Genomic DNA, 14,289 nt, shown 5'->3' with positions numbered 1-14,289 from the left:
TTATAAATGGTATCAGTAAGGAAAACGGAATTGTGACTATAGAAACTGATGAAGAAAAGAGAACTTAGACACTTTTTTTTTAATATTTAGTGCAAGTATTCAACTTAACAAGAATCACTGAGTGGCTTTCAAAACCCATAAAAAAAACTTGATTGGGTTCTACAGAATATGAATCAAAACACAGAAGTGGATATGTTTTGATGCAGTTTTACAGTTAAAATTTCAGTGTGTCTTGAAAGAAGTAAAAAAATGAGTAGAGTTTGAAGGAAATTATTTATTCCATCTTAGTCATCTGAATGATTGTTTACTAGCTTGGGTGTAAATATGCAGGTGTTTGAACCCCACCATATTGAATATTCAGCCCTGTCTTTCTTCATATTGGTGTGCATCAGGAATAACCCTAGAGAAGCCCATGAAATAATATCTATGTCAAAAGACACAGGGCTTTTGTTTGGTTTTTTTGGTTTGTTGGGTTTCTGTTTTATTTGATTGTTTGTTTTATTTGTTCATTAAAATTAACTGTTACCCTGCAAATCATCAAGAGGAATAGAAGCTGCAGGGGAATATTACAGTGTGTATCACATATATTAGATGTTTGAAGCCATTAATGTATGGATGGGTTACATGAAATATTTTGTATGCAATTTGTGGAAATACTCTGTAATGTCAAAAGCATCACTGCAGAATGTTTATATTTTAAAGTTTAGAATTTGTTTGCCTACTCATCCTAAATTTTTAACAGAGTTCATTTGAGGTGCATTCATGTAAAAATGAAATCTGTTTAAATTTTTTCAAAAATTTCTGTCTTCATCAGTATATCTCAGTCTATAACTCTGTTGAATTTAAAATTATTATGTAGTTTAATGTCTCCTAAAAAACTGCAAACTGTGCAGTAACCTTGACATGGTTTGTCTTTGAGGGTCCATACAACTTTTGTAAGAACATTGTACTAATATAATTTTAAAAAAGCAGGATTGTGGTGAGTGTGTTTGTGAAGACATTGTTTATTACCTTATAAATTTAATATTTATTATCTTTATGCAGATAAATATTGATGCCTAATTATTTCATAGCTGACCATGAAAACTGCTGTTATGACTTGCAAGATATGACTCAGAAAAGCAACATCTCCCACACAATGATTGATACCATGTTCTCCTAGGAACTGATATTAAATGCTGTTATTTCTTGGGATGGAAGCAAGGAGCCATGCAAATTGTTTTCCTTTACTTTTACCTGTGATTAGGGAGCTGGGATTTGGGGACCCTTTGTTCAGCTGGTGACTCATTTATGTGGTACTGCTTGGCCAAGTTACTTCACTGCTGTTTTCTGTAGTTTTCCCACTGGTAGAACAGAAATGATAATACTTCACAAAAATCAGAGAAACTTCAGGAACAGTGAATTCTTTAGGAATCCTCTGTTCTGTGTTTGGGCAAGGCTCCTGCTAATGTCCACTGGGCTCCAGATCAGGCCTACCAATTGCCAAGTTTTGGTTTTGTTTTTGATTGGGTTTGGTTTGGGGTTTGTTTTTGCAAAGAGGAACCTTTCTGCTTCTAAAAGGTAGGTAGCTGATGAACCCAAAAGGCTGTACTGAGAGGAAGCCTTGCTGTGTGCTGAGTGAGAAGACTTGATGGATTTCTCTCTCCTGGACCAGGATGAGGAAAGCCCAGAAGGTAAGAGATTCGGCACTTTCCATGAAATCCATAGGATTACTAGTGCTGCATGGTCTGTATCTGTAGGATTCCTTGCGTGGTCTCTACTTACTAAATTATTGTGAAGCTCCTAGCAACAGGCTCCTTCAACATCGTGAGACACCAAATGTTCATTCTGGGGAGTGCAGGCTTGTTCTTCAGACTGTGAGGGCAATGCAGAGATGGCAAGGTCTGTAGTTCAAAAGAAGGGGTGATTGGGCCCTCCAAGCTAGTGTCCCTGGTGACTTCTTACATGGTCACACATAACTTTTACGCCAGAAATACCACCAAGTGGTCAGAATTATCCCCTATTATTTTTCCCACCCATTTTGGGTGCAGCATCTTCACCAAAAATGCTGCAATATTCATCCTCCTGCAGAAACAGTGGGCAGTTATGGACTTTACTTTCACTTCTCTCTTGCAGACTTCACTTGGCTACTGGTGAGATTTAGCCTAAAAACAGTCAACCTTTTGTCTGCCCAGCATAAGAACTTTACAGACTGACCTTTTGCAGAAGAGCACTTGCACTGCTTGTGGAGGCAGAGTATAGGTCTCATGGGCACCTCTAGCAGAGCATTTGGTGGACTCCTTCACCTCTACTGTCTTATTTGTTTGGGCAGTCTGTGCTTTGCACATCACAACAGTTATCCTTCCCTCCCTACTCCTGTGTGACCTATTCTGAGCTGGACAGCTTCTAACACTTATTTTTTTCATTAAAATGCTCAAAGAGAAAAGTCTTCCTTGAGAAAAATTTGGAAGAGCTTACAGAGAGAATGAGAAAAAAGTCTGGAGTCTGTTTTTCATTTGAACAATCTCTAGAATTATTTACGCGTTTCAGGCTATTCACTCAATTCAGGCTAATAATTAGAGTACTTTTCTTCATCACTTACAGTTCACCATCAATGGAGTTTTAATGTTTGGGATTATTGGTAATAATTGTTTTCTAACTAGACCATACTGAAAAGCTAATAATCCTCATTTAGGATTTTTAACTGATGCGTAACTTCTGTTTTTATCATTGTGTCCTGTGGTTAGCACACATTAAATTTGTCCTTGAAAGACAATGCTTTGCCTTCAGTAGTATTCATCCTGTTTTATTTAGTACATCTGGAAATCAGGCTCAACGTTGCTATTATTTTGCCATCTTCTTCCACTGCCCTGTTATAGGACATGTTGTTTTGTAACACAGTTTCTCCCCCAAGGGTCTGTCCCAGTCTGTGTTCTATATGTAACCTTATATGGATAGATAATGCATTTCAAAGACTATATAAATACAGTTTTAGCATTCCAGAGCTGAAATAATGTATTTGGTAGTTAACAGAATTTGAATATTTTAAATTTTATTTAAAAGCTGGAAAGAGAATAGCAATTTTGGTTGCTATTTTCTGAATGTACAGCAGATGGTGCTTAACAAATATGCTTTACAACCAATGCCTGAAAACTGCAAAGGATGGCAACTTGAATTTTAACCATACTTTCCAGTCTTTTCAAAGAAGCAGTTTGAATGGAAAGACCCCAACAGGACTGACTTACTTCAATATATACAGTGTGCACAATGTTTGAATGGTGGGGATGCAACAACACGTCTTCAAAAACTACCTCTTGTGTGCTAGAAGGAATTATACATTTGGAAAGGAGTTAGGCATTAGGAGGATTATTTCACTCTTGATCATTACCCTTTTCCTCCAGGCTCATCACAGTTCACTTAACTAATGATAAAGATCCAAGCTCACAGGTTCTACTTCCTACATGGACAAAAGAATATGAAGGAAATGGTGTGATGAGACCTCCCCTGATATCCCTAAACTCTCACTTGTATACCTGTCAATGAAAGAAGTGTTTTTTCTTCTATAATCATCAGAGGAGCCTGTGCTGTGATTCTGGGTAACCTTTACTGGCGTGGGTGGGACCTGTCTCAGGACTAAACAAGAACTTGCGTCACTGTTTCCCCTCTTGGCATCCTATTAGCAAAACAATGAGGATGCTGTGACTCTGGGATGCTATTTACATTCTGCAGTGTCAAAACCTCAAGATTTATCTCTAATAAGGCAGCTGTCATTATATAGAAACAAATGCTCATGAGCCAAGGGAATAATATGAAGGGGAGCAATGAGTCAGAAAGCTAAAGACAATTTACTGACGTGCTTAGTAAAGTTTTAACTGGGCTTTATTATTTTTAGGCCTGTTTTGTTCTTCAAAAACCATTATTTCTTTTTATTTTAAAGTGCCTTTTTTTTTTAATTACTGATTAAAAGCCTCACAATTAACATCTCAGAGAGGGAAATTACTCCTGTGCAAACATTGATAAGTTATGAACAACAGGAATGCAAACATGTACACCAGTCTTTAATAGTGGTGTTATCAACCCTTACCTCGTTGGATCTCTTCTGAAGCCTGAAGGGTAGTTGGCTGCATACTGTAAGCTTTAGTGACAGCCAGCCGTGCAAAACCCATTGAGAAGACATTTCATGCTCACGTAATTGGCCTAAAATCTCTGGAGTTACACTGATTTTTAGATGTTCTGCTTGCTTTGCTAAGTAGGCAGTTATGCCACAATGCTGCCTCAGTTTTTCTAGAGCAAAAACTTCATCCCCTCGTAGAACTGAGACAACTGGTTCTCCATGGAATGGGATGGGAAACCCATAGATCTTATGGGCAGCTGTGCTGGATGCAGTCCTCATCCTTACCTGCAGCAGTTTTAAAGGCAAGCCAGCATTTAAGTAAAGTTAATGCAGCTGCAGGCCTAGTGCTGGTGTTAAGACTCCTTTAAGAGCTTGAGCACATGTATTGGATGCTTTTCCAGCACATCTGCATAGGGATGCACCTGAAGACCTGCCAGTTGGAGTTGGATGTAGAAGTCTCACATCTGCAGTAGATTTACTAGGATCCAAAACCAGAGTGATTTCAAATACAGACCTGATCAGATGAACTTGGGAAAATACATGGTGCCATGAGATGTTATGAATCATGCCTACTAGTCTAGATAGGGAAGAACAGCCATCAGCTTTGCAGATTAAACCAAGCCAGAATCCAGGCTTTAGAACAAAGGTGAGTGGTTCATTAATGACTCAGAGTTCCTGAGACGTGAGTGGAAAAGCTGCCACCAATTCAGCAAAGAAGCTGAAGATCTACCAGGACTTTATATGTGCAAACTCTGTGAAGAGGCCCTTGTTCTTTGCTCCAGAGCTGAGGAGGGAATGAAAGTGCATTTCTCTGGCATATGACAGTCTAATGTATATGGGCAGTGGGAAATGATGTGAATTTATCTGAGGTCTTGCCAAACAGAAACGGCCAAATTCTCTCTGAAACCTTTATAATAACAGACAATTAAAGGAGCCTCTGTTTAATGATCCTAAGAACATTTTGAGGAGTAAGCAATTACAGCCAAGATTGCTGGGAGCCTGTGTGCAACTGAGTGTCTGTTTAACCACCATCTGCAGCTTTTGGCCCACCTTCTGCTTTTGTTTAAATTTCTATTCTCCACAGGCTGCTGTGAGCACATCACAGTGCTGCTGAGGCAATAATCAATACTGCTCTCATTTTAACTTGCTTGCCACTGAGAAAGCCAAGTTTAATATTGAAGTATTTAAAAACAAACTTGGGTAAGAGAGTGCATTGTTTAAGTTGCTACTTCATTACAATTTTAAAGCTGTAGGGAAAAGATCCATCGATATATTAATCTGTCACAAATTTATAGCATCTACTCCCCTTTCATGAGTCTCATTTTGCAGAGTACTTGGCAAATGCCGAAGACAGACCGTAAAAAAAACAAAAATCTTTCATGGGCTTCAGAAAAAAAAGCATGATTTACCCAGTCCTGAAAAGGGTGTGCTCTTGGTCATCGAGTCAGGTCACCCCAAGTGTGTCTGCACATTTGCTCTGCATGTGTACATGCAGGGTGTGATGGGGGAAAGCACAGAAGTAAGGCCACTATCATATGATGTAGAACGCATTGTCCATTTTAATGGTGAAGGCAGTTTCTCCTTTCCTCCCCAGATCAGAATATTCCTTTTGGGTATGGAGAATTACAATATTTCTCTACTGTGAACCCTCCCAAGGTTAACCAGGAGAGAGTCACAGATTGAGCCAAAATCCTCCTGGCTACTATCTGTCCCTACCAAAGGCAGCAATGTCTTACTGAGAGCTGAACAGAAATGTAGATTTGGCTCTCCATAGATCTGCTTCAAGGGATGGTCAATACCAAAATAACATTAGAAGAAACACTAAGCAAATCCCTAATGGAGCTGAAAGGAACAAATTTTACTGCTGTATCTATCAGTACCTGATCAGAACTTGCAGTCTAAAATTTCATATTTAGGAAATTTCAAAGCTGCCATCCATCTAAAGGGAGATGTATGCAGGGCCACAGTTTCCAGTGGGGGGAAGAAAAAGGGAAAAATTAAAATGAAACCAAGCAAGTTTGTTGCACCACTTCTAGTCTAAAACTTGTCCCCGTAGCCAGAGAAGGGTAGGCTCAGACACTGTGAGAGGGGAAAGTGCTTGGCTGCAGGTGGAATTTAGAAAGGTATAAAAGTTGTCCTCTTATTTAGAAGGTTGGTCTCTATAATGCTTGCCTAAATGTAGCTGGATTTCACAAGTTTATCCTATTTTCTCAAAAGTGGTAATGTGGAGTTGGGTGTAATAAGGGAGTTCTCAGGAGCAGAAGGTATTGTGCCATATCATCTAAAGATTTAAGAGCTGCTGTTTCTTATCTTTGGATTTAACTCTACCACTGTGAACTGCAGCAATCAAACTGAACATAAGGGACTTATCTCAATGAAGATCAGTAATTGTAAACCCCATCAGGCTTGGAGGCATATGATAGAAATGAAATTTTTACATCTACTCCTTTGACACTGAACTGGCTCTTGGGGTGTCCTGTAAGGCTGTGGGTAGTTGCCATTTTATCTACATCCCGGTTTGGTTCTCACTGGGCACTAACAGGTATGCCACATACTTTTTATTCAGAGCAAAGAGAAAGGCAATTACAGATTTTTGTTTAATATGACTTGGATCAACAGAAGTTCCTGTCCCAAGGCACAGAGTGGAATGATTAAGGTCTGATTGGGATCCCCCGCTCTGCTGTGGGGCCTTTTAAACTGGCAGCAAGGAAAGGAGCTAGGGCACTGTTTTCATTGTGGTTGTGTGTGACAGGAACCTGCAAGTGAGTGAACAGCAAGCAAAGGCAGTGTGAGAGCAGGACTGAAGAGGGGTAAGAAAAGCTCGACTGAACTGTGTTTAGAATAAGTACTTTCTGCTGTTTGTGTAGGTAAGCTGGACTACAGAGTCAAAATCAGTAACTCCTTACTCCAGACAGACAAACATGTCCTACACAAGCAACTTCTAAGAAGCTTCCTTTTGTGGCTAATGGAGTAATATTTACAAAAGCAAATGTTTCAACTAGATGCTTAGAAGCTGAGTTCATGTAAGGTGTTCCTAGCACAGCTCCTGTGAAATACTAGAAACTCTACCAGCCCCTATCAGGTGACATATTCCTTCAACTCCTTTCATTATTAATCAGCAAACCATCTGGGGCCCTATCTACATCTCATAAATGCACCTGACCTGTCAAAACAATGATTTTCTCCCCACAGTGGAGAAGGAATCATTAGAAGAACAACAGTTTCGGGGCTCTAATGTTTCATGTGTCTTCTACAGCGATCCCAAGCGCAAGGCTTCCTTTCACAAGCCCTAATCCATTACCTTCCTTTGCATGGTCTCTCTTCAACTCCCATCTCAGATTGACTGCTGAGACCTTATGTTTTGTGTTTACTGGCTGTGATTTGATTTGAGAGGAGGAAGATGGAAGCATAGCTAGCTAGTTTACAGCTCTGCCTCAGATCATTGCTACGTAGTGTACACTGAGAGTTAGACATGATGGCTTTGTAGCAGTACTCTCTGAAAAAGACGATAAAGAAACTTTTCCAGACCTTTCCTTTGTGATTATTGATAAGTAGGGCAATGAACAGGATATAAACAGATGTATTTAAGATTACTTTTCAAAAAGAAAAGGTCTCCATTTTTTAGAAATGTCAAATATTCAAATAGTCAAATAATTTCTTTGTATAAATCAGTAATAATTCTGTAAGGTAATAGTGACTCCTCCTCACATTTCTTGTCTTAAGGAGCAAAATTCCATTTGGATGGAAAGCAGTTACGAATCTTTCTTTAAAGCAGCCCAAACAACCAAGCTGATCTGATAAGAACTTAACTGAAAAATCCAGCTTATACTGCTGTGGGACTGACTCCCTGCAGGTTCTACAGGCAGCTCTGAATCAGAAGCAGGAAGTTTAGGTCCAGCTCCAAAACTGCTGTCTTCAAGTGTCAATATGCTTTTAATACCCTGCTGCTATACAACAGGCATGCAAAGTGCAAACCTCAGATTATTCTCAAAACTGATCTCTCTGTTAAAAATAGTAACCATAAAAAATATATTATGCGTCAAGATTGTTCATTCTTGTATTGCACTACTTCCCAGGAAGTTTACTCAGCTGTTTTAACTCTGGAGCCTGTTCCAGATAGTCTAGAAAGTCTAATTCTAGAGTGAAAAAAGGGACAAAAGACTTTTCACAGTTCAGGGTAATTCCATGAGAAGAGATTTCTGAAGTTTATTACAATCAATGGCTAAAAGCTAGGACAATGCCAAATATTCATGTCCATAGTGGAATGAAAAATGTTATTAGAGTGGTATGAAATATTAACTACAAACACCTTTTAAATGTATTTCCTCCTGTAATTGCATGAGTAAGCTTAACTGAAGCTCTACACAGCAACTACATTTTTTGTAAGAATTTGTAACTGTAGTCTATGGAACTATTGGTAAATTACCTATACTAGCAGGAAATAAACCAGAACAGTTTTCAGTTGAACTGTAAGATACAATGCATGCATTTAAAATAAAAATTAAAATTTTTTTTTTGTTATTTTGAAGATAACTTTGCAAATTACTATTTGCAAATGGTTTTTATTAGCTGTAAACAAGAATTTCATAGCCATGCATTTGATTGTACAGAAAGTTTGATTAAAATAGGGTAAAAGTGTTTTTCTAGAAAACAGTTCCTCCATGAATTTGGTTTTAAGGTTTCCCTTACCTCATAGGAAAAAAACCCAGAAATAAAATTTTAGGTGGATAACTTTGAAGACTGTATCTATATAAACTGCTCTGAATGCTAAAAGGCAATTTAAATTCTTTGTAAACCAATTAGTTCTCAATAAGTGGTAACAATCAAGGGAGGAAAATTGTAATATCTGCTAAGAGATTATGGTTGAACTCTTGTGGGGTTTCTGGTGAATGTCTTAATTCACAAGGGATGAATATTTAAAGAGATTTTTCTTTGAAGGCAGTAAACTGAGGTGATCTATTTTGAAGTTTGTATCTTCAGCTGTACATCAAGTGTGCAAGTTTTTTCCTTTCAGAACTGTTGGGTTTGGATGGTCACATCTCAAGATAGAAGCAGCTGCCAGTTTGGTAAAGGTTTCACTTCAGGGATTCTTCCGAGATGAAGGGATGCAGCAGGCAACACAGTAGGTCTGCTGAAGGGGATGCTGGATGCTACAGACAGCACAGTAAGTCAGAAATGCTAAGATAGGAGCTGTCAGCAGAGCTGCCTGACTGGGTTATGTGAATCCCCATGATGTCGTATGAGGTGTGCACATTTCTCCCGGTTAGATGTAATCAGCTACACATGTAACCAGTGATATCCTCCCTCATGCCATGGGCATGGCAATTCCTCCAGTGTGGTGTGGGCAGGGTGTGAGGCTGCTTTGAGAGCAGCAGCCAGTGAGGCTGACAGAAACATCCACTCAAAGGAACAACGAGGGTAGGTGTTGCCAGTAGCTTCATACAAAGCAGTTTGTATTTTCACTGTCTCTTCATCCAGAACTGCTTCTCCTTGCTGTGCCAAGACTTCCTTTTTTTCTCCCCACCTTCCCCTAAGAGCTAAAATTCATCATCTTCTCTCTTGATTATTGCCATCTGCTTTGCTGTGATCTCCATAAGGGAGTGCAAAATAATTACTGGGCTCATTTTCTGCTGGTCTGAAAATACAGCTTCTCCCAGCCTGTTGAAAACTCCTCTGTCCTGTGGAGTTCAACTGTTTTTCTTTAAAGGCCCTGGCAAGAAATTAATGAAGCCTGCTTTACCCAAGTTTTCAGCCAGAGTGAATATTTTAAAAATTCTGATCACGTTGAATAAAACTCAGTCTTCTCTCTTGGTCGATACAATTTTATTTCCCCGTGTATTCAGAGGACTCTTGGTCCGCTTTGCCATCTGTCTCTGTGGGTTTCTGCTGCTGGTAATGGTTGAAATTTGGAGCTTAAGCGGACGCCTCAGAGGGAAGACGACTGATCCTCTTTCTGGACAATATTATTGCAATTTTAGTTTGGAGGGCTTTGACCAGCAGTTGTAAATCTGCCAGCTACAGCACATGTTCATTTTCTTTTGGCTCAGGGTCACTGTGAATATGTATCACAACGTTCTTCTCCTTCAGGGGGAAAAGAAAAGGTTGTATGTGATACAGAAGGACAAATTCTTTGTAAGTGCTTCTGCAGAGGTGAAGGGATGTTAGAGCATTACAATATGACTCATTTTATTTTCATGAGTCAAAAGCCTCAAGCGGGGTGGGCTGCTATGAACAGCAAAATGTCTGAAGTAAAAGGAAGAAAAGGTTTCCAGAATGAAATGGTTACCATGTATGCATTTTTTTATGTTGTTTGGGGGTTTTTTGTGGGTTGGGTTTTTTTTTGAAAATGCATGTGCACAAAGTTCATCTTAAGGGACTTTTTAGGGATGGCTTCTCTAAACCATGTTCCAGTAATGTTTTCTTACCACCTTGCTACACATTTTTTTCTTCAGCTGTAATGATGCTTGTGGCAAAATCTCCTACAATCTCCCAGCTATATTTACTCTAGTTTAACAGCATGATGACTCTCGCCACCAGCAGAGAAAATTGGTATCACAGAAACTATAACCTTAAGTGACATCAAACTCATGAAGAATAACTTAAAAAACCTACCAGTGGTAGCTAATTAAACTTTGCTGTAATTAGTTAGCTTGGTCTTTAAAGTCCTGACTGACTTGCTCACCATCATAAACAGAATATTTCCTATAAACTTTTTGATATAAAGCTGTTGGAATATGTACAGTTGGTGTATACATTTGTAGTACACAGGAGAGCATGACAAGAGTTCCCTAGAAATACTAGAGCACCGAAATATGAAACCACTCAGCACTGTTACAAGGATACAAGAAATTCACAGTTTGGAATTACAGTTTATTTGCAATCATCAAAGAAGGACCCAGTATGGCCTATTTAACTTAATGCAGAATAAATTTTACTTTTGGATTAATCTCCTGGGGAATAGGTTTTTTGATTCTCTCTAGCATCTGTGATTTGCATTAATATATGCAAAGCATTGTAACAGCATACTCTTTCCAAAAGTAGTTCTCTGCAAAATTAAATGCTCCATTTTGATAAAGGGAATTATCTGTAGTTTTAATAAAAATCCCTAAACATGAAACAGTAGTTTAGTTTTTACAGCAAAATGCACAAAGCACTTAGAAATACCAACTTAAAGGGTTTCACTTTGCCTGTTATTAAACAAGTTACTTCCTTCACAATGTATGCATATATGTTGGTTACACTGGAGTGCAAGTGAGAGTATCTGTATCTGTGTGTATGCATACATATTTTCAACTTACTCTGAGTGGCAGAACATGTTATTCTTTCCTTTAGTAAATCTGATTTTCAGTCCTGAGTTTACTACTCAGCCCTTTTATTTAGGACAATTTCCTTCTGATTTCACTGAGAGTTTTGCTCAGCTACATCTGAATGGGAAGTTAATGGTGTCTCCATGTTTTGGTGCAGACTGCAGACTTAATTCTGCGTGACTGTGACTTGTTTCTTGTGTGCTTCAGAGGACAGATGCTCCACTAAAGTGAGGTGAGGCTGCATCTTGAGTTCTGCATTCAGTCTTGGGCCCCTCACTACAAGAAAGAATGCTGGAGCAAGTCCAGAGAAGGGCAACAGAGCTGAAGAAGAATCTGTAGCAAAAGGCTGATGAGGAACGTCTGAAGGAGCTGGGTTTGTTTAGCCTGGAGAAAAGGAGGCTTGGGGGAGACCTTATTGCTCTCTACAGCTAGCTGAAGATATGAGGGTAGCAAGATGGGGGTTGGCTTCTTCTCCCAGGTAACAAGCACTAGGACAAGAGGAAATGACCTCAAGTTGCAGCAGAGGAGGTTTAGATTGGATAATAGGAAAAATTCCTTCACTGAAGGGGTGGTCAGGAATTGGAATGGGCTGCCCAGGGAAGTGGTGGTATCACTGTCACTGAAAGTGTTCCAAAAAATCTGTGAATGTGGCACCTGGGCACATGGTTTAATGGTAGCATGGCAGTGCTAAGTTAACATTTGGGCTCAATGATCCTGGAGATAATTTCCAAATTTAAAGGTTCTATGATTCTATAATTGTCTCACAGCTCCTGATATCCAGCAGTCTTTTTGTCTTATTTGTAGGGAAACACTCCCAGGTCATGGGTTATTTTCAGATTTCAGCATGAGGTCATGTTCTACCTTGCTGTGAATTCCTGGATCACAAAGAAGAATTACAAAAAAGTTTCAAAAACCTGGTGGAGACTGCCCTGCTTTTCTTTTGTCTCTTTAATTATTTTCTTCAGTCTTGAATATCTCTTAACTTCATAGGTGTCTCTAAAAGGTCAGAAGAATGGCCATTTGGAAAGGTAAAATGCTCTATTTAGGGCTGTATCACTTTTCTTTACATCTTGGTGATCATTTACTTTGTTTTTTGTGACTAAAGGCTTCATAGTCATCTTAACATTTCCCGGACTTAGCTTCATGAAAGAGCCCCATGGCCTGTAATTAATGAGATGTGCTCTAAATGTCACCACTTTGCTCATGAAACACTTCTATTTTTACTTGATTCTTGACATTCAGACTTGTTAGCATGCTGACGTGTGTTTTACAACATTTCTTGTTTTACAACTAACGCAGCATCTCAACTTTGCAGGCTAAATGGCAAGTACCTTCTCATAGCTTGGACTATTGCGGCTTAGAAAAGATTCTCCGTGGTCTATCACATTTTCTTTATTATTAGGTTACTAGGACTTTTTTAGTCATTTTGGAAGTTTAAATGCATCCCTCTTCTGGTGTCACAGTTGCTGGAACCCCATGACAGTGATCAGACCGATTCTCCCCAGTTTTGGACATGGGTTCAGGAATGCCTTCCACTTGCAGGTGAGAGGTGCATAAGGCCCTGTAACCTCTGGAGACAGAGAACAACACCTGAACTTAAAAGCCTGGTTTTCGAAACCATTGGTTTTCTTTGTCCTAGTTCAGCATATGCAGGTATCTTCATAACAGAATTTGAGAAGTGCAAGTATAAAAAAGTAATAGTTTTCATGTCTTTCAGCATCAAATTGCAATTCTTGGGGGAAAAAACAAGATCTAGGTATTATGATAATGGTCTGATGTGTGATGACTAATGAAGGATAAATACTTAGAGAATTGGGATAATTACAGAGTGCAAGATTCTGGATTGGATTTTAGAAATCATTCACATTCAAAATCATTAATTCCTGTGATTTTTTTTCTTCTGTTTAATTACTCTGTTTCTCTTGTAAAGCTTTTAAACTCCTGTTGTGCCATTTTGCCCATAATTTATACAAAATACAAACAAACATAGCAGTTTTCTGCAACAGTTAATGGTAGATCTTCCTCCTCTTGTATGCCTAGTTGCTGTGTAAATAGAAGCTTTCTAAATCAAAGTTTTTTGGTTTCCCATTTTAATTTTCATGTTCTGTCATTGTACATAGTCAAATAAACCAGGCTGTTTCTTTCCTTATGGATAACTGGAAGATAAAGATTGGTTTTATAGTTGAAATTGTGGCTGAGGCAGCTACATTAGCAGCTCACCTAGAACAAAGATATTATCTATGTTTGGAGTATTTCCATCTCATATGTGAAAAAAGGAATTGTGAGGGACGTTCCAGTGCTCTCCTAGAGTCTGATCTGTAATGGACCTATGGCCGTGCAAACAATGCTATCAAATAAAAAAGTCCTTAAAGGTAAGGAAATGGGTGCAAGATAAACAAAAAAAGTGACTAGCAGCAACACAGAGAAAACAAGAGTGTTTCCTGATCAGTAAATTTAAAGATATTTTTTTCCCCAAAATTTGAAAGGGGTCACACAAACATCCAAGCTCATTGAACGGGTTCCTTTAGTCTTAAGTGGTTTCTCTCTGCTGGAATAATGCTGTGCTAGCCCTGAAATGTAGAAGAACAAGAGTATGTTCTTGATACAGCTATTTTTATAAAGTAGCCCATAATTTTTTCCTATTCTAAAAACATGTATTAAATCCTCTGAAACAGATCGTCTTTTAGAGATGACATTTCAAACTATTCAATCAGCTGGAAAGATGTTTTCAACAGAACTTATGGTCTAAAACATAGGAAAAATGCAATGTATTCATAAATAACTGCTACTTGCGTAATCTGGTAGTGATTTACATACAGAAGGTTTCTCTGTGTCTTTCGTGTGCCTTTGTAATTCTTTTCTATTAGAGGAGGAAAAAGAAGCTAAATT

Source organism: Myiozetetes cayanensis, unplaced genomic scaffold, assembly GCF_022539395.1.
Source record: "Myiozetetes cayanensis isolate MyiCay16 unplaced genomic scaffold, myiCay2020 scf1, whole genome shotgun sequence".
In the NCBI taxonomy this organism is placed as follows: Eukaryota; Metazoa; Chordata; class Aves; order Passeriformes; family Tyrannidae; genus Myiozetetes; species Myiozetetes cayanensis.
This window is presented reverse-complemented; position numbering follows the sequence as displayed.